Raw genomic sequence first — 24,450 nt, forward strand, 5'->3', positions numbered from 1 at the left:
AGACAAAGATACTACAAAAAAAGAAAATTATAGATCAATATCACTGATGAATATAGATGCAAAAATGCTAAACAAAATACTAGCAAACAGAATCCAACAACACATTAAAAGGATCATACACCATGATCAAGTGGGACTTATCCCAAGGATGCAAGGATTCTTCAATATGCAAATCAATCGATGTGATACACTATATAAACAAATTGAAGAATAAAAACCATATGATGATCTCAATAGATGCAGAAAATGCTTTTGACAAAATTCAACACCCAATTATGATAAAAACTTTCCAGAAAGTGGGCATAGAGGGAACCTGCCTCAAAATAATAAAGGCCATATACGACAAACCCACAGCAAACATCATTCTCAATGGTGAAAAACTGAAAGCATTTCCTCTAAGATCAGGAACAAGACAAGGATGTCCACTCTCGCCACTATTATTCAACATAGTTGTGGAAGTCCTAGCCACGGCAATCAGAGAAGAAAAAGAAATAAAAGGAATACAAACTGGAAAAGAAGAAGTAAAACTGTCACTCTTTGCAGATACATGATACTATACATAGAGAATCCTACAGATGCCACCAGAAAACTGCCAGAGCTAATCAATGAATTTGGTAAAGTTGCAGGATACAAAATTAATGCACAGAAATCTCTTGCATTCCTATACACTAACAAAATATCAGAAAGAGAAATTAAGGAAACAATCCCATTCACCACTGCAACAAAAAGAATAGAATACCTAGGAATAAACGTACCTAAGGAGACAAAAGACCTGTATGCAGAAAACTATAAGACACTGATGAAGGAAATCAAAGATGACACAAACAGATGGAGAGACATACCATGTTCTTGGATTGGAAGAATCAATATTGTGAAAATGACTATACTACCCAAAACAATCTACAGATTCAATGCAATCCCTATCAAATTACCAATGGCATTTTTTACAGAACTAGAACAAAAAATATTAAAATTTGTATAGAGACACAAAAGACCCCGTATAGCCAAAGCAATCTTGAGGGAATAAAAAGGAGCTGGAGGAATCAGATTCCCTGACTTCAGACTGTACTACAAAGCTATGGTAATCAAGACAATATGGTACTGGCACAAAAGCAGAAATATAGGTCAGTGGAACAGGAGAGAAAGCCCAGAGATAAACCCATACACCTATGGTCAACTAATCTATAACAAAGGAGGCAAGGATATACAATGGAGAAAAGAAGTCTCTTCAATAGCTGGTGCTGGGACAACTGGACAGCTACATGTAAAAGAATGAAATTAGAACACTCCCAACACCGTACACAAAAATATGCTCAAAATGGATTAAAGACCTAAATTTAAGACCGGACACTATAAAACTCTTAGAGGAAAACACAGGAAGAACACTCTTTGACATAAATCACAGCAAGATATTTTTTGATCCACCTCCTAGAGTAATGGAAATAAAAACAAAAATAAGTAAATGGGACCTAATGAAACTTAAAAGCTTTTGCACAGCAAAGGAAACTATAAACACAAAAAGACAACACTCAGAATGGGATAAAATATTTGCAAATGAATCAATGGACAAAGGAATAATCTCCAAAATATGTAAACAGCTCATGCAGCTCAATATTAAAAAAAAAACAACCCAATCCAAAAATGGGCAGAAGACCTAAATAGACATTTCTCCAAAGAAGACATACCGATTGCCAACAAACAGATGAAAGGATGCTCAACATCACTAATCATCAGAGAAATGCAAATCAAAACTACAATGAGGTATCACTTTACACCGGTTAGAATGGGCATCATCAGAAAATCTACAGACATCAAATGCTGGAGAGGGTGGGGAGAAAAGGGAACCCTCTTGCACTGTTGGTGGGAATGTAAATTGATACAGCCACTATGGAGAACAGCATGGAGGTTCCTTAAAAAACTAAAAATAGAATTACCATATGACCCAGCAATCCCACGACTGGGCATATACCCTGAGAAAACCATAATTCAAAAAGACATATGCACCCCAATGTTCACTGCAGCACTATTTACAATAGCCAGGTCATGGAAGCAACCTAAATGCCCATCGACAGATGAATGGATAAAGGAGATGTGGTACATATATACAATGGAACATTACTCAGCCATAAAAAGGAATGAAATTGGGTCATTTGTAGAGACGTGGATGGGCCTAGAGATTGTCATACAGAGTGAAGTAAGTCAGAAAGAGAAAAACAAATATCGCATTAACACACATATGTGGAATCCAGGAAAATGGTACAGATGAACCGGTTTGCAGGGCAGAAATTGAGAAACAGATGTAGAGAACAAATGTATGGACACCAAGGGGGGAAAGCAGGGGTGGTGGTGGTGGTGGTGGTGGGATGAACTGGGAGATTGGGATTGAGATATATACAGTAATATGTATAAAATAGATAACTAATAAGCACCTGCTGTATAAAAATAAATAAATAAATAAAAATAAAATGCAAAATATTCCAAAAAAAAAACTAGCAATAAGCTATAGATGTAACAGAGGTTTTTTAAATAATAGACTATTAACAACTATATGCCAAGACATTTGAAAACCTAGCTTAAATGGATACATTTCTGGAAAAAAGTAAGATGCCAAGATAAACCCGAGAAGAAATATAATACTTGAACAGATGAATCACCATTGAAGACTGGATATCGGAATCAAGAACTCCACCCTCCAAAAATGACCAAACTTTGGTCCTACATGGTTTTTGCAGTTGAGTGCTACCAAGCATTCAAGAACAGATCATCCCTTTCTCATACAAGTTGTTTCAGAAAAATAGAAGAAAGGAGAAAGCTGCCCAATTCATTTTATGAATCTAATGTTACCTTGAGTTCAAAAATGGATGAACAGGGAATTCCCTGGTGGTCCAGTGGTTAGGACTCCACACTTTCACTTCCAAGGGGTCTGGGTTTGATCCCTGGTTGAGGAACTAAAACCCCACAAGCTGTGTTAAAAAACAAAACAAAAATGAACAAAGCATGGAAAAAAGTATAGATATGTTTAATTTATGAACATTTTATATATGCAAAAATACCTAAATAATCAGACAATGGAAAATATCAATTTATTTAAAAATTAATATATCATGATTCAATGTTCAATTGTTATTAAAACAATCGAAGATAGTTCAATATGAGAAAACTTATTAATGTAATTTACAACATTAACAAACTAAAAGAAAAAAATCACATGGTCTTCTCAGTAAATGAAGAAAAACTATATTTGATAAAAGTCAACACATATTTATGATGAAACTCCCAGAAAACGAAGAGTAAAAGAATTTCCTTGACTTAATAAAGATTATCTATTGAAAACCCACAGTTAAGTACATTCCCTTTAAGAACTGGAACAAAATAAAAACTTGTATTTTCTCTATTACTATTCAGCATAGTAATACTGAACATCCTAACTAATGCAGTAAGAATGGTAAGAATGGGTTATGATAATTGCAAGGGAAGGTGCAAGACATTACTTCCTGATGGTATAGTCATTAAAACAAAAGAAAACCAACAACTGGAACTAATAAAAGAATTCATCAAGTTCGTAAATATACTATCATGTTACAGAAATCAAAAGCTATAAAGCGAGGGTAATTTAATGAAGAATGGACAAGGCATTTATGAAAGAAATGTTTAATAACTTTATTTTTATTGGAGTATAATTGCTTTACAATGTTGTGTTAGTTTCTGCTGTATTCAAACACTTTTAACTAACAAAAGAGGACCTGAATAAACATGCCATGTTTAAATTCAATGTAATACAACAGCAACAACAACAAAAGTCTGCAGAAATTTTTAGAGAAACTTCACAAACATTTTAATGTTTACATGGAACAATAAAATCTCCAAATAGCCATGATTCATTCTACTAGGTATTGATACATACTAGAAAGCCATAGCAATAAGAGTAGCAGAACTGGTCTAAAACAGACAAAAAGAAAAACTAATGCAGCAGAATAAACGGTCCAGAAGCAATCTTATGGATCATCTTTATATAGGATATATAAAGTACAAATCCAACTTTTCGCTTACCATATAGAGTGCTAGATTTCTCAAAAACATCTACCATCTGGCCTTTTTCTACAAACTTGTATTGTTGTAAGGGAATTATTGGAATCCCCAATAGGGATTTATTGGAGAAATAAAAGATTTTCATGTTTACACCCAACTCAATACACTGGTTACACTCGTTACAATGAAAACTAGGAAGACCTTGCATCTAGCAGTTTGAGAATAATAAACATGACAGTAAAGCCAAGGACACTCAAAGCTCAAACCAAGATGCCTCAGAAAACAACAGTGTGGACTTTGTAAGAGAATTCAAATAGGGGCATGATGGGTAAAAAAGGAAATGATTGATTTCATGCTCTCAACATTAGTGAAAAGATCTTCTAAAATATTTTCTCTTAACATTATTTTGAGGCTATATAGTTTCTTCAACATTACAGGGAGCACTGAAGTTCATGATAGAGGTGTTCTTTCATAACTAAGGAATGTGGGACTTTTGATGAGAAATGTTCTATGTCTTGTTATAATAGAGCCTTTGGAGGGACTGAAAAAGCCTTTGGAGGGACTTCCCCTTCCAAAAAGATGGCGTTGACATAACATTCCCTATTTTTCCGTCAAAGTACAAATAAAAACCTTGGGCATTATATGTAAAACAAACAAAAGAAGACTCTGAAAGATGGAGAGAAGATGGCAGGCTAACAGGAGACCCAAGAATCAATATGATGGTGAGTACCCTGGGTGTGCTTTTTGTCTCATATACCCCAGACTTTGAGCAAAAAGTCTTTGAGCTGATAACCCAGAAATACCAATGGGCACAGACAAACAAAATACAAAAAGCCTGCTCTCTTTAGCCAAAGAACAAGGAGAGGGAACTTTAGCACCTCCCACTCAAAAAAACAAAGGCCCAATGGGGAATCCAGACTCCCACCCTTGACAGACTGTAATGAGGTACCTCAACTCTACCACCGAAGTGGAGTCAGAAAAGGCTTAGTAGAGGGCTGGGATTTCCATCCCCATAGGTGGTAATAAGGTTCCCAATTTCTCACAGTGTCAGTGGAGACCACATGGGGAGCTAGATTTCCACCTCTACCCAGCAGTAAGGAAGTACCCCTCTCTCTCCCCATTGGAGTAACATCAGAGGAGGCCTAGTAGAGAGTCAACATTTTAACTGCTACCCAGTAATAAAGAGGTAAATTCCATGCCATGGTGTTAGTAGAGGCTTGGTGTCAAGCTAAAACCCCAACTAGCAGACACAAAAAGAACACCCCTAAGGTGACAAGAGAGGCCAAGTGGGGAATCTGTAGTTCTACTCCCACCTGACAGTGATAAAATAGTACACCTCCTTCCTCTGTCATAGGAAGCCAGCTAAAAGAGAAGGTTTAACCTTCTTTTTTATGGGAAAAAATTTGAAAAAGAATAGATACATGTATATGTAAAATAAATAAATAAATAAATAAATAAATAAACAAACAAATAAATATAAGATCCAGGTTCTCATAACATAATATTCAAAATGTCCAGATTTCAATCAAAAATGCATACCAAGAAACAGGAAGATTTCAAACCGAATGAAGAAAGACAATCAATAAGTGCCAACACTGAGATGAAAGAGGTATCAGAATTATCTAACAAAGATTACAAAATAACCACCAGGAAAATGCTTCAATAAGCAATTACAGAAAGTAGGCATAGAGGGAAATTTCCTCAACATAATAAAGGCCATATATGACAAACCCACAGCCAACATTGTCCTCAATGGTGAAAAACTGAAACCATTTCCACTAAGATCAGGAACAAGACAAGGTTGCCCACTCTCACCACTATTATTCAACATAGTTTTGGAAGTGTTAGCCACAGCAATCAGAGAAGAAAAAGAAATAAAAGGAATCCAAATTGGAAAAGAAGAAGTAAAGCTGTCACTGTTTGCAGATGACATGATACTATACATAGAGAATCCTAAAGATGCTACCAGAAAACTACTAGAGCTAATCAATGAATTTAGTAAAGTAGCAGGATACAAAATTAATGCACAGAAATCTCTTGCATTTCTATACACTAATGACGAAAAATCTGAAAGTGAAATTAAGAAAACACTCCCGTTTACCATTGCAACAAAAAGAATAAAATATCTAGGAATAAACCTACCTAAGGAGATAAAAGACCTGCATGCAGAAAATTATAAGACACTGATGAAAGAAATTAAAGATGATACAAATAGATGGAGAGATATACCATGTTCTTGGATTGGAAGAATCAACATTGTGAAAATGACTCTACTACCCAAAGCAATCTACAGATTCAATGCAATCCCTATCAAACTACCACTGGCATTTTTCACAGAAGTAGAACAAAAAATTTCACAATTTGTATGGAAACACAAAAGACCCCGAATAGCCAAAGCAATCTTGAGAACGAAAAATGGAGCTGGGGGAGTCAGGCTCCCTAACTTCAGACTATATTACAAAGCTACAGTAATCAAGACAGTTTGGTACTGGCACAAAAACAGAAATATAGATCAATGGAACAGGATAGAAAGCCCAGAGATAAACCCACGCACATATGGTCACCTTATCTTTGATAAAGGAGGCATATACAGTGGAGAAAAGACAGCCTCTTCAATAAGTGGTGCTGGGAAAATTGGACAGATACATGTAAAAGTATGAAATTAGAACACTCCCTGACACCATGCACAAAAATAAACTCAAAATGGATTAAAGACGTAAATGTAAGGGCAGACACTATCAAACTCTTAGAGGAAAACATAGGCAGAACACTCTATGACATAAATCGCAGCAAGATTCTTTTTGACCCAGCTCCTAGAGAAATGGAAATAAAAACACAAATAAACAAATGGGACCTAATGAAACTTAAAAGCTTTTGCACAGCAAAGGAAACCATAAACAAGACCAAAAGACAACCATCAGAATGGGAGAAAATATTTGCAAATGAAGCAACTGACAAAGGATTAATCTCCAAGATTTACAAGCAGCTCATGCATCTCAATAACAAAAAAACGAACAACCCAATCCAAAAATGGGCAGAAGACCTAAATAGACATTTCTCCAAAGAAAATATACAGATTGCCAACAAACACATGAAAGAATGCTCAACATCATTAATCATTAGAGACATGCAAATCAAAACTACAATGAGATATCATCTCACACCGGTCAGAATGGCCATCATCAAAAAATCTAGAAACAATAAATGCTGGAGAGGGTGTGGAGGAAAGGGAGCACTCTTGCACTGTTGGTGGGAATGTAAATTGATACAGCCACTATGGAGAACAGTATGGAGGTTCCTTAAAAAACTACAAATAGAACTACCATACGACCCAGCAATCCCACTACTGGGCATATACCCTGAGAAAACCATAGTTCAAAAAGAGTCATGTACCAAAATGTTCATTGCAGCTCTATTTACAATAGCCAGGACATGGAAGCAACCTAAGTGTCCATCATCGGATGAATGGATAAAGAAGATGTGGCACATATATACAATGGAATATTACTCAGCCATAAAAGAAATGAAATGGAGGTATTTGTAATGAGGTGGATGGAGTTAGAGTCTGTCATACAGAGTGAAGTAAGTCAGAAAGAGAAAAACAAATACAGTATGCTAACACATATATATGGAATCTAAGGAAAAAAAAAAAAAAGGCCATGAAGAACCTAGTGGCAAGACGGGAATAAAGACACAGACCTACTAGAGAATGGACTTGAGGATATGGGGAGGGGGAGGGGTGAGATGTGACAGGGTGAGAGAGTGTCATGGACATATATACACTACCAAATGTAAAATAGATAGCTAGTGGGAAGCAGCCGCATAGCACAGGGAGATCAGCTCGGTGCTTTGTGACCACCTAGAGGGGTGGGATGGGGAGGGTGGGAGAGAGGGAGATGCAAGAGGGAAGAGATATGGGAACATATGTATATGTATAACTGATTCACTTTGTTGTGAAGCAGAAACTAACACACCATTGTAAAGCAATTATACTTCAATAAAGATGTTAAAAAAATAAAAAATAAATAAGCAATTACAAACATATTTGAAAAAAATTTTTAAAAAATAGAATCTTGGGCTTCCCTGGTGGTGCAGGGAATCTGCCTGCAAATGCAGGGGACACGGGTTTGAGCCCCGGACTAGGAAGATCCCACATGCCGCAGAGCAACTAGGCCCGTGAGCCACAACTACTGAGCCTGCGTGTCTGGAGCCTGTGCCCCGCAACAAGAGAGGCCGCAACAGTGACAGGCCCGCGCACCGCGATGAAGAGTGGCCCCCGCTTGCCGCAACTAGAGAAAGCCCTCACACAGAAATGAAGACCCAACACAGCCAAAAAAATAAATAAATAAATAAATTTTTAAAAATAAGTAAATAAAATAGAATCTTAGCAAGAAATAGAGGTATAAAGGACCACCAAATGTAAATTTTAGAACTGAAAAATATAAGAATTGTAATTTTTTAAAAACTCAAAAACAGAAGCATGGAAGTCACAGAGGAAAGAAGCAGCCAACTAGATGATCAAACAATAAAAATTATCCAATATGAACAACAAAAAGAAATAGACTAAAAAAAAAAAAAGCCTCAGGGACCTGTGGGACTATAACAAATGATCTAATATTCATGTCACTGGAGTTCCAGAAGGGAAGGAGAGAGAAGACAGGAATAGAAAAGTACTCAAAGAAATAATGGTTGAAAACTTTTCAAGTTTAGCAGAAGACAAAAACTGACAGATTCAAGAGGCTACGTGAACACCAAACAAAGAAATTCACACCAAGATTCATCATAGTCAAACTATGAAAGTGAAACTTAAAAGCAGAGAGAGGGAGAGAGGAATACTGAATAGGGAAAAAATTCAAATAGCAGACTTCTCATCAGAAAACATGGAGGCCAGAGGAAGTGGAACAATATTTTTCAAGTGCTGAAAGAACTGTCAATCCAGAATCCTACACCCAGTGAAAATATCCTTCAGGAATGAAGGGAAATCAGACATTCTCAGATGAAAGAAATCTAAGAGAATTGGTTACTAGAAGGCTTACCCTAAAAGAATAGCTAAAAATAGTACTCTAAACAGAAAGAAAAAGGTTTTTTTTTTAAAATCAAGAAGGAAGAAAGAATATGGTAAGCAAAAATATGGGTAAATACAATAGGTCTTCCTTCTCCTCTTGAGTTTTCTGAATTGTCTTTGAGAGTTGAAGCAAAAATAACACTGTCTGACGTAGTTCTAAATGTATGTAGAGGAAACATTTAAGATAATGGAGGAGAGTAAAGGGACACAAAGGGAAGGAACGTTTTTATACTTCACTCTCACAGGTCAAATGATGACATCAGTAGACTGTGTTAAGTTAGGTAAATGTAATACCTACAAACCCACTAAGAAATGTTATACAAAGACATATTCAAAAACACAAGAGATGCATCAAAATGGAATCCTAAAAAACACTCAATCCTCGAGTACCCACAGAAGGTAGGAAAAGAGAAACACAGAGATAAAAACAGAGACAACAAAAACAAAATGATATTGTTTTCATACCCATGAGAGTAATTGATGGGGGCATCCACTTCTCCCATAGATTTTGGATCTGACCTCTAAGATCAGTTTCAAGGTATGTGACATTAGAGTCCCAGTGGTTGTGCACTTATAACATCAGACTGCTACATAAAGGCAGGGATTTGGGCCAGCTTCTGGGCATTAAACACAACTCACTAAAGCCAACTTCATTCATCCTGGACTCCCTCCTGCACATTTAGCACGGGAAGACGAAACTGCACTGAGCCAGGGTTCCTCTGCCCTCAAACAATTCATTACCCCTTGGACGTATCCTGGAAGGTACTTTGTCCTGGATTCATTTCACAGTCTGGGGAGGGTCTGAAAAGTATCTCTTTTTCTCAAACTGTATAGCCGTGAAGGAGTAGACATACACCGATTACAGATAACATATTAAGTCCACGCTGTGAAATACCTACAATAATAAGAAATCAGATCAACCATGTAGGAAAACCCAGAGTTTTAAGTATGGTGTTTCTAGAATCCGAATTCTCAAAATGGTTCAATATTTTCATTAAAAAAAAAAAAACTTAAATAAAAAATGCTTTTAGAATTTTGATACTGCAAATCTGGTTGACAGAAAACATGAGTGAAATAACCCCTAGTGACATTCATGCCGTTCCCTAGTATTTGCAGTGATGACAGGCACAAATGCTTGGTTTTGTTGAGGAAGTTGGTAGATGGGATTTGGCAGGTTTACAGAGCACTTAACTATATAGATAATAGCCCAGGGCCCCTCTAAATCATAAAAACATGTTCAGAATCATAATCTCAGCTTGGGAGGTCTAGTAAGATTATCACATCATTATTTCTTAAGACTCCTTAAAACTAGTGGCTACTTACTCTCTTGGTCACCTATGATTTTGAGTATCTTGATAACTGGTTATTTATATCACTTATAGGTTATTAACATCACTATGATGGAACTTGAATTCTGTTCTTCAAAGATGTCATACTGACTTTAAGCAGATATTTGCAATGTCAGACTGAAATTCACATACTTTGCCTCTACAGTCCAAAGATATTGACAGGAGATTTGAAGTTAGGTTAAGAACACTTAAAACTGACTTTTTATAATCAGGCACACCAATTGTACAATTTGATCCCAATTTTTTAAAATCCAAAGTTTTTGTTTTTTTCTACAGTTCTATTGAAACTAATTACAACTAAGCAGTATGGAAATATTAAAAATAAAAACGTGAGGTGAGTGGAGCTTGGGAACAGACATTTCCTTCCATCTAGTTGAGTTCCCGGACTGTTAATTCTCAGTATGATTTTTCAGGTAGGACACAGAGATCAGAAGCTAGACCTAAGACCTAAAAATAGGCTGTGACGCAGGACTAAATATTTCTAGTGTTTTACAGAAAGACAACTTTTAAAAAATGAAAGAACCCTGTTTCCCAAATGGCAAGTCAAAAATATTTGGGTTTCTTCTAAGGAATTTTAGGTGTTTCCATGCCCTACTTTTACTCCCTCTTCTTTGCCTCCCTTTCCTTTCACTTTTATCTAGGAAGGGGGTGGCAGAAATGTTAATTCTTTGGTAGACTGAGGAGAGTAGAATTCATGGACATGCATATGCCCACATAACCAACATATACAGATCCAGAGCTCCCACCCCCTGCACACCTGCTTTGTCTACTTATTTCCTTCTCTCCCTACTCCTCCAATACCATCCAAGGAAAAAGTGATGTGAATGGATTGTTGAGAAAAGCATTCATTATGGAAGAAATGTTCCATCCTCACGGCTACTGGTCATGACAGAGAAGACATAATCTGTTAGGAGCAAGATAGTGCATGACTTCACATTGTCCAGGACAGAATGGCATGGATAACAGCTGCTTATTACAGATGAAGGCAAGGCTCCCAGGATTTGAGGGATTACAGATACTAGAGAGGATACAATGTTTTAATATAACTGTGGTAGTTTATCTTCTTAGACTCCCATAAATTTTTGTGAGAGATGCAAGGAAAGATTGAATTTCCTGTCTATACTCTGTTTATTGAAACTCCAACCTTGCCCTCGGGGTGGAGGGAAAGGTTATATATAAGATACTGAGTGAAAGTCAATGGAGGTAACTGTGAAAAAGATGAGGAAATGCCAAAGCTCCAGAGAGTTTTGTTATGTCAGACAGACATTTTAAATATATAATTTAATATAATGTAAACAAAATTAAACTTTTTAGATGTTTTTATTCACTGAAACTTTATCCATCTCTATGCTGGAATCTTGAATCCTCATGAGTACCTAGTTTATTCCAATTGATTGAGAGGTAGAGAAGAATTTATGGATTTCTAGGTACTTTTCTTATTCTTAGACTCTGTGTCATTAGAGAGTACCTTATTGCTTCTTTCCAGAATTCATATTCATGAAGCATCCTGACATTTAGCTAATATGCCTCAAGAGTTTCCACAGAGGTATGGCTCAATACTCTGTGTCAAAATTCCCTTTTTCAGCAGTCTTTCTCATCTGCTTCCAATAGTATACAGTGTTTTCAGATGGCAAGCTCTACTCTGATATGGCATCAGGCAGTCCATCACTTCTTTCATTACATTATTCCTGTAATGTAATAGTTAACAATTCTTGGTAAAGCAAATTTGTTTCTCCTATCAGGTACTGAATACAGGAAATGGGAAAACTCAAATTAAAAATGAACATCCTGAAGTCAGTAAGAGAGTCCAAGAAATGTAGTTTTAGATTCATATTAGGAAGAGAGTCAGCACCCACCTGATACCAGTGACTAGAAATATTAGATTGTACTATAAGCTTAAAAAAAAAAAAAAAAAAGGAAACAATTCATCCAGAGGTTATTTTTTTATGTATGGTTTAAAGTAAAAACTTAATTTTATTTTTCTGCTTAGAATGAGACAATGTAGCTCTGAGACAGCTGTGTAGAGTAGTGGCTAAGATCATGGACATTGAATCCAAATTGCCTGGGTTGGAATCTCTGCTTGGGAATTGTCAAGTTTTCTAATCTCTCTGTGCTTGTGCCTCAACTTTCTCATCTGTAAAGCAAAACTATTGCCTACTTCATATGGTTATGAGATTGAGTGTGTATGCCAACATTTGGAGCAGGGCTGGAACATAGTATGTGTCCAATAAATATTGACTGTTGTTGTTCTTATTATTATATGTCCATATTACTTTTTAAGTAATCCATTATTTCATAACTGATTTAAGTAGCTAATCTATCCTTATCAGTTTCCCTGTGTACATAGGAATGGTTTTGGAATCTCTATTCTAACAGTTTGTCTGTTCCTGGGCCAGTGCTAGAGTAATTTAATTATTACATATTTGTAATAAACCTTTATAACTTACAGGTTAGTCTCTCATCTTCGCTTTACTTTTCCAAAAACATAATGCTGAATGAAAAGAGTAACAATGTGTCAAATAAGACCATTTCTGTAAATTAAAAGCACATACGTAATACTTAATATTGCCTATGGACACATTTGAAAATATATATAAATATGATGGCTTGGAAGGACTCACATTAAATACATTAAGAATAGGGACTTCCCTGATGGTCCAGTGGTTAAGACTCCATGCTCCCAATGCAGGGGGACTGGGTTTGATCCCTTGTCAGGGAACTAGATACCTCATGCGGCAACTAAGAGCCCACATGCCACAACTAAAGATCCCACATGTCACAACTAAAGATCCTGCACATGGCAATGAAGATCCCACGTGCGGCAACTAACACCTGGTGCAGCCAAATAAATAAATAAAATATATATTTTTCTAAAATAAATTAGAAAATACATAAGAATAGGTGTCTACAGGAGGGAAAATGGATTTGGAAATTGGCAATACAGCGAATAATAAAATTAGGTGAAGAAATTAAATATAAAAGGGAAGTTGAGCATGGATCAATGATGACACTTGACTATATACTGAGAATCATGACAAACCAATTCTATGAATGTAAGATCAAAAAACCTGACAGGGAACAAGCAAGAAAGGAAGGAAAGAATAAGTGAAAAAAGAAATGAATAGCTATATTGAAGGCTCTGAATAATGCCAAGAAGCCAAAAAAAAAAAAAGAAAGAAAGAAAGAAAACATGAGCTTCAGCTCTCAACCAGAGAGTGGGTTCTGTTAAGTAAACTTAAAGGATCTAATAGAACTGTCCACAGATCTAAAGAAGAACTGTTGGAAACTTAGGCACATACATCTCCTACCCCCTACTACAGCTAGCTTGCCAACTCTGAAAATATGGAGGTCTTCTGCCTAAGGAAACCTTTTGAGACTCTTTCAACTGGTTTTTTAAGTGGATAAATAATACATGTAGTAGTGTACTTCAGACAATGATTCAAGTTTGCTGAATCACAGTGATTTTCTAATTTCAGTCATCAGTAGCATTGTTTAGTGGAATATGCACTAATGTGACTGATGTTTTCCCAGGAGGATGTTGTCCAACTCTATGGAAGCTCCCCTGAATCCTTCCTACTCTTGAAAAGAAAATCTGGTTGACTAAATTATCTTATTTCCCTACAGTCAGCTTTAGGCTCATAACAGGAAAAATATTTACGCAACTGTGGTTAAGCTTTTGGAAAACACACATATGTGCAGAGAAAAAAAAAAGGGGCTGGGTGAAAGTACCCTTGGCTAGAGGGATAAGAAGAAGTTGAGCTGGCTTTGTTAGGAGTCATGAAGAGACAAAATGCAGAGACTGGTAATGGCTTAATTTGATGCAGTCCTGAGAAATTAAAAGTTTTCAAGCCAGTAAGAGTGGCAGTCTCCCAAATGAGGAGCATTCATGTGATCTTGTTTGGCCTTTGTGAGACCTGCAATGATTATCTCTAAATGAGCAAGAGTCAATAAAGGCCACAAAATGTTCTTGCCTGTCCTGACCCATGTCATGTCCATACAGTAGGAACTCACAGGATGAAGAATCTGTATCGTCTCTTTTGATACGACACAATGCAAAGGAAACCTTTCATTCACCAACATTTACTTCAAGGTCCAGTTCCAAAGCCAGGGCCTTGACTTATAGACTCTGTATCCTCCTCCCCTTCACTGCACATGCACACAAACACTCAAATGGAAAAAATTAAGGTTATATAAGGCAGTGTGTGCCCTAGATCTCAAGTGTCAGGTGTCCTATGGCTTTTAAAGGAACTGATAAAGACTGAGAAAGAAAGGACCTAAAATTTTTTTTGAGAGAGCCTCCCAACTTTGCCATTTCCCAAGCTCCACATTATCTCAGTGGATCCTTATAACCACAACAACCCTGTATACTATGTGTCATCATTATTACCCCATCGTAGCATATGAGGAACCAAAGCTCAGAGAGGAAATGCTCACAATCAGAAAGCAAGTAGCCAGGCCCAGCACTTCCACCCTCTTTCTGGTTTCACATGCTGTGATATTTCCACTGTAAAATGCAAAAAAGATTCAATGGAGCAGCAGACACAAAAGTAAAATCCCTTCTCCAGAAGAAGTAAATTGAAATTATACATTTCAAGTTAACAATCTCTGGCTATTCCTTTTTTGATGGGTCACCAAATGACACAAGTGTTCCTTGGGCAGTAGTGATCCTGAATTGGTATTTTGTTCACCAATAAAATGAGAAGGTTTTGCAGAAAATGTTAAACGTTCTTCTAGGTCTAACCCAATTTGTGGTGTTTCCTTCCCAAAGGATACCCTCTTTTCCCATTCTCAATTAAGACTTATGCATTGTGGCTGCTGAATAATGGCCTTTACAGGGTGGCTTATTAAACAACACAGACTTTGCCTTGTTTCAGAACCAAATAAAACAGCTGTCCACTGCCTTTACTCCCCAGGAAATCTTCCCCAAATTGCCTGGTTTAATTTACTTCATAATTTCTGAAATGTCTCCAACTATTGATTCTTTGGGGGTAATCAGACTCTTCTTAAAATGCCAACATTCTAGAAGTAATAAGAAGTTATCCATTATTCCTACTTAAATGTGAATTAGTTCAGCCAGCAGGCTGTTCTCTTAAAATTCACTTGAAATTTCTCTGTGAGCAAAGTAGGGGAGGCATGACTGGGGGGGAAGAGATACTATTTGGGAATAGTAGAAGGCAGAAATCATCATAACTAGGGTTTTAAGTGTCTGGAGAGCAATAAGAGGTATTACCCATCTAGAACTATAGTGGAAAGTATGCCAGTAGGTAGCAAAATAGAATGATAAACAGGTAGATGGAGAGATGCAAAAGACAGAGGGTAGTTTTTACCTCCATGCCAACTCTACCTATTGAAGTGAACCACCCAGATCTTGAGATTTTCCATGAAGGCCATGAAATCCATTCCCTACTGCTCAGGAGCTACTCCTTTGCAGAGGCACAGACTACAAACCAGGACACCATTCCTAGCCTGTTCCTGTCCAGCTGACCAGGGAGGGAATCTTCTGTACTCAAGTTGCAAAGTAACTGTTCCAAAGGACTGTGGCTCCTATTCTCCCTATCTAATGATAAAACAAAAGACACTGGAATCAAACTGCAGCACATTTGAAATTGGTTAATGTAGGAATGAATTATTGATGACTAGACGCTCACCTTTATAGCTCCATATCTCTAGTTTGAGAGGAGAGGTTTCTGCTTTGTGTCTTACAGGAAGCATATTATGGGAGGAGATCTTTTCCATGATTGTGGATTTAGGGTTGAGTTTTTATCACTGTTAATTGCAATAGAGAGGAGAGGAGGAGAGGGGAGGGGAGGGGAGGGGAGATCAAAATGTTTTTGATATGTCCTCACACGATATTTCTGTTCTAATAAATGAAAATGGGAAAAAGAGGTGAGTGTTCCCCCACCCTATTGAAGTCTTTGCAAATCCTTTCAGAGTCTTAGCAAGTGGGTAACAGCTTAATTCTTTCCTTTTACCCTCCCTTTGGTTACCAAGAATAATAGGCAATGGAAACGTATTAGAGTGTTTGTGGAAACACTATGCAGGGTGTGTTCATTAGCATTCTCCTATAAGCTTCTAATAAATGTGTGAGGTTACAGAGAGATGATATAATCAGTTTGTGGGGAGTGCTGCTCTGAATGCATCGCAGCTGGATCACGCCCAGCAGTGCGTTATGCTACCTCTAAGAAGTATGAGACTCCAAATAGCCTGAGGATTTTTAACGATAGTGAGTTTGTTGGCACAAAGGAAAAATGCATAATTTTGTCTCAGAATAAGGTGTTTTTTTGTAATGCTCATTCCCTAGACAGAGATCAAACAAGTGCCTTGAACATAGATGATACCGGTAAAAATTATACTCTACAGGGTCTTATCAGAATTAAATAAATGAGATCATTTTAGAGAGGTAGGAAGTATAGTTGCAATTTTGGGGAAGAAAATACTACAAAATTCAGACCTTGACTCTTGTCATGGCAAACCTAACTATAATTTTTCTTTCATATTCAAAGCAAGCTGAACAGTCTGCCTCATACTTGAGTAGACCAAACAACAGTGGGGATTTTTAGAGAAGATAAGGTCCAAAGCAGCTGTTCACATGTATGTGACAGGAGTTTTGGAAATATTCCTACTCCAGGTCCTCTTTGGAATCCGATGCTTCATGGGTTTGCGGAAATGTAAAAGCTTTGTCATTGGTCCTACTTTGCTTTCTTCTTCTGCCTACTTTTTCAGTCATCCACACAGGAGCAGTGTTTGTTTGCAGGATCTGGAAATGAGAGAACTAGTAGGGAGCAGATAAACTGTGGGATGGGTGACAGGAACAACCCATGGGATGATATCCAAACAGAATCTTCCAGCCCATGCTTCCTTCAATGATCCATTTGTGTAGGGGCATTATAGTTTGTGCAGGGCCAAACCCTTAGGAGGGACTCTTCCAGGAAATCTGGGTTTCACACATAAGAATAAAACCTCAGGACATTCTATCTTCATTGCTAAAGATTTCCTTTTGGGTAAACTTTTCTTTTTTCACCAGGGTGGTCTTCTTGGCCTCATTCATGCCTCTTTCTTATCCCATCTTGAGGAAGCAGTTCTCATCATCCAATTATTACATTCACTGAATTGTAGATTGTTATGAGATGAAAACTCTTCCAACTTGTACTGAGTTCCAATGAGTTAATAGTTTGTGATTCTCATAAGAGAATACAGAAGAAGGAGGCAGATAATTAAATAATTATGAAAACAGAGCCCAGAGAACCTCTCAAGGTCCTCCAATTGACACTGAATATCTTTTTAGTAAACACAAACTAAGCACTCTATGTTTCAGAGTTAATGAAGTAAAGTAGCATTTTTGCTACTCACTCCAAGATGAAAATAATACCATACTAACAACTGAAGATACACAAACCCCAGATTTCAAATACCAGCTCTGAGTCACAAAAATAATTAACAACTAACAAAGCATCTGCAGAATCATAGGTTTCACATATTTCAATCACCCAAATATAATGAATAAACAAATAAATACTGAGATCCTATAACATATTCAGCACTGTGGGGACAGGGGAAAAGAGAATTAGTTAATACTATGTATGCTTTTGGAGTGACAAGAACTTCTATGAAACCACTACAAAGGATACCTCCAACACTTTGTGTAGAAGAGGCCATGGATACTCTAAAGAAAATAATCGACACTGTGGCAAAATTTTCAAGAAAGAAGACAGGAACTTAGCTGAACCTTGAAGAACAGACAGAAGAAGGGTCTTCTGTCTTTGATGAGAGGAAAAAGGGCAAGTGCAGGCAAAACCAAATTGAATTCAATTATTCAGAAAGTATGCATTGAGCACATTATTACCAAGAATTGTGGGAGTCTAAAACATCAACCTATCTTTCCTTTCTCCTAAGGGTTTGTCAGAAGAAACCAATGCTCAATCCTTTCTTTTTTTTTTTTCTTCTTTTTTTTAATAGATATGCTTGTTGCTTATCTATTTTTTTAAATTAATTAATTTATTTATTTATTTTTGGCTGCGTTGGGTCTTTGCTGCTGCACGCGGGCTTTCTCTAGTTGTGGCGAGTGGGGGCTATTCTTTGTAGCAGTGTGTGGGCTTCTCATTGCGATGGCTTCTATTGCTGTGGAGCACAGGCTCTAGGCATGTGGGCTTCAGTAGTTGTGGCACATGGGCTCAGTAGTTGTGGTTCATGGGCTCTAGAGTGCAGGCTCAGTAGCTGTGTTGCACGGGCTTAGTTGCTCCACGGCATGTGAGATCTTCCCAGACCACAGCTCGAACCTGTGTCTCCTGCATTGGCAGGCAGATTCTTAACCACTGAACCACCATGGAAATCCCTCAATCCTTTCTTGATGACTTTCACACTTAAACATGGAACTCTTGTTTAAACTTCTCTTTCTGCCCCACTACCTTGGTGTACATAACAAAAATATAGCTGAAATGCTGATTGCCAGATTCAACAACACAAACAGAAGTTAATTCAAAAGATTCAAACTTAATTCAAAGATATTTTTATTTTAAGTCTTCCATCTGAAGGTATAATAGTCTCAGTGAAGTGAGATAAATATTCTGATTCTGGAGTAGGCAGTTAAATGGACTGGTACTAAATTTTCTATATGAATCTTTACTAAAGGAACAAAGGGTCAACATAATTCAGTGTTTTCAACCTGAGTTAAGAAACCTGAGGGTCCATGGTCATATTTCCCAGTTTCTGTAAATGTATGAATAGAACTTAATTTTATAAATATAATTTAAATAACTTTTAAAATTACAGTAAAAATCCATTTATTATACACCAGGTTATGAAACATGAAAGACCAGCAATCCCAAACTTGCTGGACTAAATTGTATATCAATTCTTTCATAGGACATTTTTCATGGAAAGAGCTTTCACTGAGTTACTTGATTTGTTCTATAGAATTGCAATGTCATTGTAATAGCTAACATTAATGGAGTGTTTACTAAATGCTTATGCTAATATTATGCTAAGCATTTTATATGAGATGCAAAGCATTTTAATGTTCACATCAACCCTATGAAATAGACACTATTAATCTCATTTTGTGATGGGATAAACGAAGCTTAGGAGATAGCAAACAATGGGCCTAAAATCACAAACTAGAAAACAGTGAAGCCAGGATTGGCCCCTAGAGAGTCTGACAGCAGAGACAAAACTCTTGATAGGTAACACAATACTGCCCCTAAAGATAACTCTATGGCAAAATTTAGCAAATTTGGCACAAACTAAATAAATATCATAAATTATTACAGTCAGTGGTAATAGAACAATGTCTCCCACCAGCCCCCACTGCACCAACTATGTATCTGTAACTAGATCGGCTACAAGTAGTTTTGTTATTTTTCACATAACAAATTACTTTTTCATCCTCAGAGATGTTCAGAGCACTTTGCCTCTCACGTACACTGCTTATCATGCACATTGATTATGAAGAAAGTAGAGGAATTAAGATGTACCTTGCTTATAATTCTCCATTCTTTACCTAAACATTATTAATTTTATTAATGTTATTTAATATTATTTATGTTATTTATGATCAAGTCATTTTTTTTCCACACTGCTGAAAAGATGAGCCATTTTGCATGCGTACCAAACTTCAAGTTCCCCAATAAGGAAAATTCTTGATATAACAGCAATGTGGAAGTTATATTTTAAAAGATAAAATAAAAGAACCCCGTGTCAATAGCTTCTAGGTTGCCTAGACTAATAAAAATGCCTTGATTTTAGTCCAGCCAGGATATATCACTGGCAGCTTCAGAATTCGTTTAACTTTTTCCTCAGAAGCTTTGACCTATCTTATCACCTTCCAAAATCTACTGTCTGGAGAGTCAAGAATGCATACTGCATCTCATATCCCTTACACCTCAAGTTTACCTCCTCTGTTTAGATGATGTGATATTCTGCCAAAATTGTAAGACTTGCTAAATGCATTTGGCAGCCCAGGTTCAAGTAGTTAATCTTCTCTAAGAGGTTTTTTTGTTTTTTCTTACATCAGACATCAGTAGGACATCATTGCAAAAACATAAACTGTTAAAGAGAGTTTTCAGATTTCAATGATATCATTTTTATGCACCACTTGGAAGGTTTTGTTTATTTTTGAAAATCATTTTATTTTTAGTCTGATAACCAGTCACATGGTTTTAAGTATCCAGTTCAGAGTAAAAAATTGGACAATATTTATTAAATGTTTCACTCTTATAAAACTAGATCTTTAAAGGATTTATATGTCCTTGAATAGGATTCCTTTGTATTCTTACCTTGGAAAGGTGGTAAGAGTATGGCTGAAAGTCCTGGCTTTCATTTATTTTGAGTTCCACAGACCTCCCAGGAACATCAAAATGTAATCTTTGAATTATTAACCCACTGTGGGCAGAAATGTGGTTTTGAATAGACATAGGCCTATAAAAGGGAAGCCATTACAGAACTTGCAATTTATAACCTCAAAAGACCTAAGAGAACTCAAAGATACATGAATCTACCTTTTTTTCAGGGATGGTGGTATAGGTTCAACTTCAACATTAGACCAGCATGGCAGAGCCAGTACCTATTAGATGAACTATTCATTTCTCTCTTGTATCCTTCTCTTTGCACTTCCTGTTGTCTAACCCTCATCTTATAGTTAATTTCAGATTTCTTATCCTACAAGGGATTCCCCTAGTACATGGTACTTACCTAAGACTATTGTACCCACAATTTGCTTCCTATGCTTGGTACCAGATAGAGTACAGGCTGTGATTCAAATGAGAAAAGTGTAAGCTTTTAGCAAAATAACTTCTTCTTTAAAATTCATTCATTCAAAAAACAAAAAAACTTAAAACTTTGTCATGCTAGAGGGAAAATGTATTTTAGAGTCAAGGAGTAAGGAAAGTCAGACTTGGAGAGGGTGGGACAAAACCCCAATGCTCTTTTCTCTATAGCTCCTATAACCAGTGGGCCCCAGATGCAAGTACAGTCATGAGAAGTGAGCAGGGCAGCAAAGCAGGTTAAAAAAAGTCCCAGCTTTCTAGCCAGAAAATCAACAATGGGAACATCAGGAAACTGGAAAATTCTGAGGACAGGAAGGAGCTTGGGAAAGTAACACCATAAATTTTTTTTTAATTCCTGGGCTCACACCCTAAGTTACACATGAATGGATCATATCTTAAACAGCATAACAAAGACTGTGAGAACTTAACTGAGAGATAAGACTCAGACTGGACATTGAATGGTATGTACCTGGGACATATGTGAATAATATGGCAAAGGCTTTGAAAATGGAACTGACATTGAAACCACAACCCACAGAAGTCTGGACAGAACTTGTGACATACACTAATTGGGTCAGTTGCCTGCTAACACAAAAATATCGACATTCTCCATAGGATTTAAATAAGACAAAGAGTCTCATAACATTCAAAATATCCAGGACAAAATCTAAAATTATTTGGCATATAAAGAACTAGTAAAATCTCAACTTGCATGGAAAAAGACAAGCAATAGGCATGAACACTGAAATGACACAGATACTGGAATTATGTGACATGGACTTTATATCAGCTATTATTAAAATGCTCCAACAAGAAAGGGAGAATACACTAGAAATGAAGAGATTTAAAATAAAGAAAAGATATTCAAAATCTCAGCAAAAAAAAGAAGGTATAAAGAAGAGTTAAATGGAAATTTTAGCACTGCAAAAACCAATAACCAAAATTAAAAACTTACTGTGAAGGCTCAATAGCAGATTGGAGATGACAAAGAAAAGACTAAGCGTACTTGAAGGTAGATCCATTGATATTTTCCTAACTCAAAAACAAGTTGGGGAAAAAAAAGTAACAAAGCCTCAAGGATTTATGGTAATATATCAAAAGATCTAACATTTTTGTCATTGGAGTCTCAGAAGACGAGAAAGAGCCCAGTTACTCAAAAAGCTTTGAAGATGTAATGGCTGAAAACTTCCAAAATATGGTAAAAAATATAAACCTACAGATTCAAGTAGCCCAGTGTACTCCAAACAGGCGAAACTCAAAGAAATCCATGCTTAGAACCATCATAATCAAACTGCTGAAAATTAAGACAAAGAAATTCTTTGAAAGTAACCAGAGTAAATAACAAATTATTTATAGGAAAACAACAATTCAAATTCATCAGAAAACATGGAAGCCAGAAGCAAATTGAACATTTTTAAAGAGCTGAAAGAAAAAAATTGTCAACCCAGCACACTGCACACAGTGAAAATACCCTTCAGGAATAAAAAAGTGAAATAAATACTTTCTTAGAAGAAGGGAGACTAAGAGAATACGTAATCAGGAGATCTGCTCTGAAATAATAAGATAAGGAATTTTTTCACAGAAGGAAAATGATAGCAGAAGGAAATTCAGAACATCAAGAATATAGGAAGAGCAATAGAAATGGTACATATCTGTGCAAATATAATATTCTTCTCTGTAAATATGTTGCCCTTTCCTTTAAATATTGTTTTAGGCAGCACTCCAAAGACTCCAAATGTGATCCCTCCTCCCTGATATTCACAGCCTTGTGGAATTCCCTCCCCTTGAGTGTGAGCTAGACTTAGTAACTTGATTCTAACAAACAGAATACAGCAAAGTGATGAAATGCCATTTCCATGATTAGATTATCAGAGTATGACCCTCCCCCCACCTTTTTTCATTCAGCTGTACTATTCTGCATTCCCACCAATGATGTATGAGAGTTCTACTTTCTCCACATCCTTGTCAGCACTTGAAATTGCCAGAATTTAAAATTATAGTCATTCTAATATTAATGTGTATCTAATTTTGGTTTTAAAACCAAGATACAAAATGGTACGGCTAGAAGGCAATTTTCCAGTGTCTCTTAAAGTTAAATACACATTTATAATATGGCCCAGTAATGCTACTCTTGGTTAACTACGTTAGGGAAAGGAAATTTATGTTCACACAAAAACCTGCACACAAACGTTTATAGCAGCATTAGTCATAATTGCCAACAATTGTTGTCATTGAACAGGTAAATGGATAAACACATTGTGGTATATTTATATAATGGAATATTACTCAGAAATAAAAGGCATGAATTATTGACATATGGAACAACCTGGATGAATTTCAAAGGCACTATTCTCAGGTAAAATACACCAGCCTCAAAAAGTTACACACTCCATTTATACAGCAGCCTCAAAAAAATAAAACTATAGGGACAGAGAACAGATCAGTAGTTTCCAAGGGCTAGGCAGGAAAAGTGTGCAAGTAGCAAGGAGGAGATTCTTGAGGTGATGAAATGGTTCTGTATCCTGACAGCAGTGGTAGTTACTGAATCTACACACGTGTTAAAATTCATATAACTGCATAGCAAAAGAAAGTCAATATTACTATATGTTAATTTAAAAAAATGTATAGTCCTGGTCTCAAAATGCTCATAAGCGTACCTATCAAAAATTACTTTGAACGTCAATAGACTAAATGCTCCAATCAAAAAATATACAGTGGCTGATTGGATTAAAAAAACAAGAACCTGCAGTATGCTGCTTACAAGAGACTCACTTCAGGGCAAAAGACACACACAGACCAAAAGTGAGGGGATGGAAAATACTTATTTCCTACAAATGGAAACGACAAGAAAGCAGGGGTAGAAATACTCATACCAGAAAAAAATAGACTTTAAAACAAAGGCCATAAAGAAAGACAAAGAAGGGCATTATATTATAAATTTCGGATCAATACAAGAAAAGGATATTATACTCATTAACATATACATACCAATACAGGAGCACCTAAATATATAAATACTAATAGACATAAAGGGAGAAACTGACAATCACACAACAGTAGGAGACTTTAACATCCCACTGACATCAATTGACAGATCTTCCAGATAGAAAATCAATAAGGCAAGAGAGGTTCTAAATGACACAATAGACCAGTTGCACTTAATTGATATCTACAGGACAGTACAGCCAAAGAAAGCAGAATACGCATTGTTTTCAACTGTGCATAGAACGTTCTCTAGGACAGACCA

The 24,450-nt window shown here is 36.5% G+C and overlaps 1 protein-coding gene across 1 annotated transcript in view; it reads right to left on the reverse strand.

Moving 5' to 3' along the window:
* Positions 1-2,866: 2,866 nt before the first annotated feature.
* The window catches only part of EMC2 (ER membrane protein complex subunit 2), a 133,395-nt gene continuing 111,811 nt past the window's right edge, over positions 2,867-24,450 (reverse strand). Inside the window, exon 14 of the transcript XR_009498504.1 lies at positions 2,867-2,963. The gene's annotated coding sequence lies outside the window, so the exon portion shown is untranslated. The remainder of the gene's footprint in view (positions 2,964-24,450) is intronic.

This window comes from Balaenoptera ricei, chromosome 17 (genome assembly GCF_028023285.1).
Source record: "Balaenoptera ricei isolate mBalRic1 chromosome 17, mBalRic1.hap2, whole genome shotgun sequence".
Lineage (NCBI taxonomy): Eukaryota > Metazoa > Chordata > Mammalia > Artiodactyla > Balaenopteridae > Balaenoptera > Balaenoptera ricei.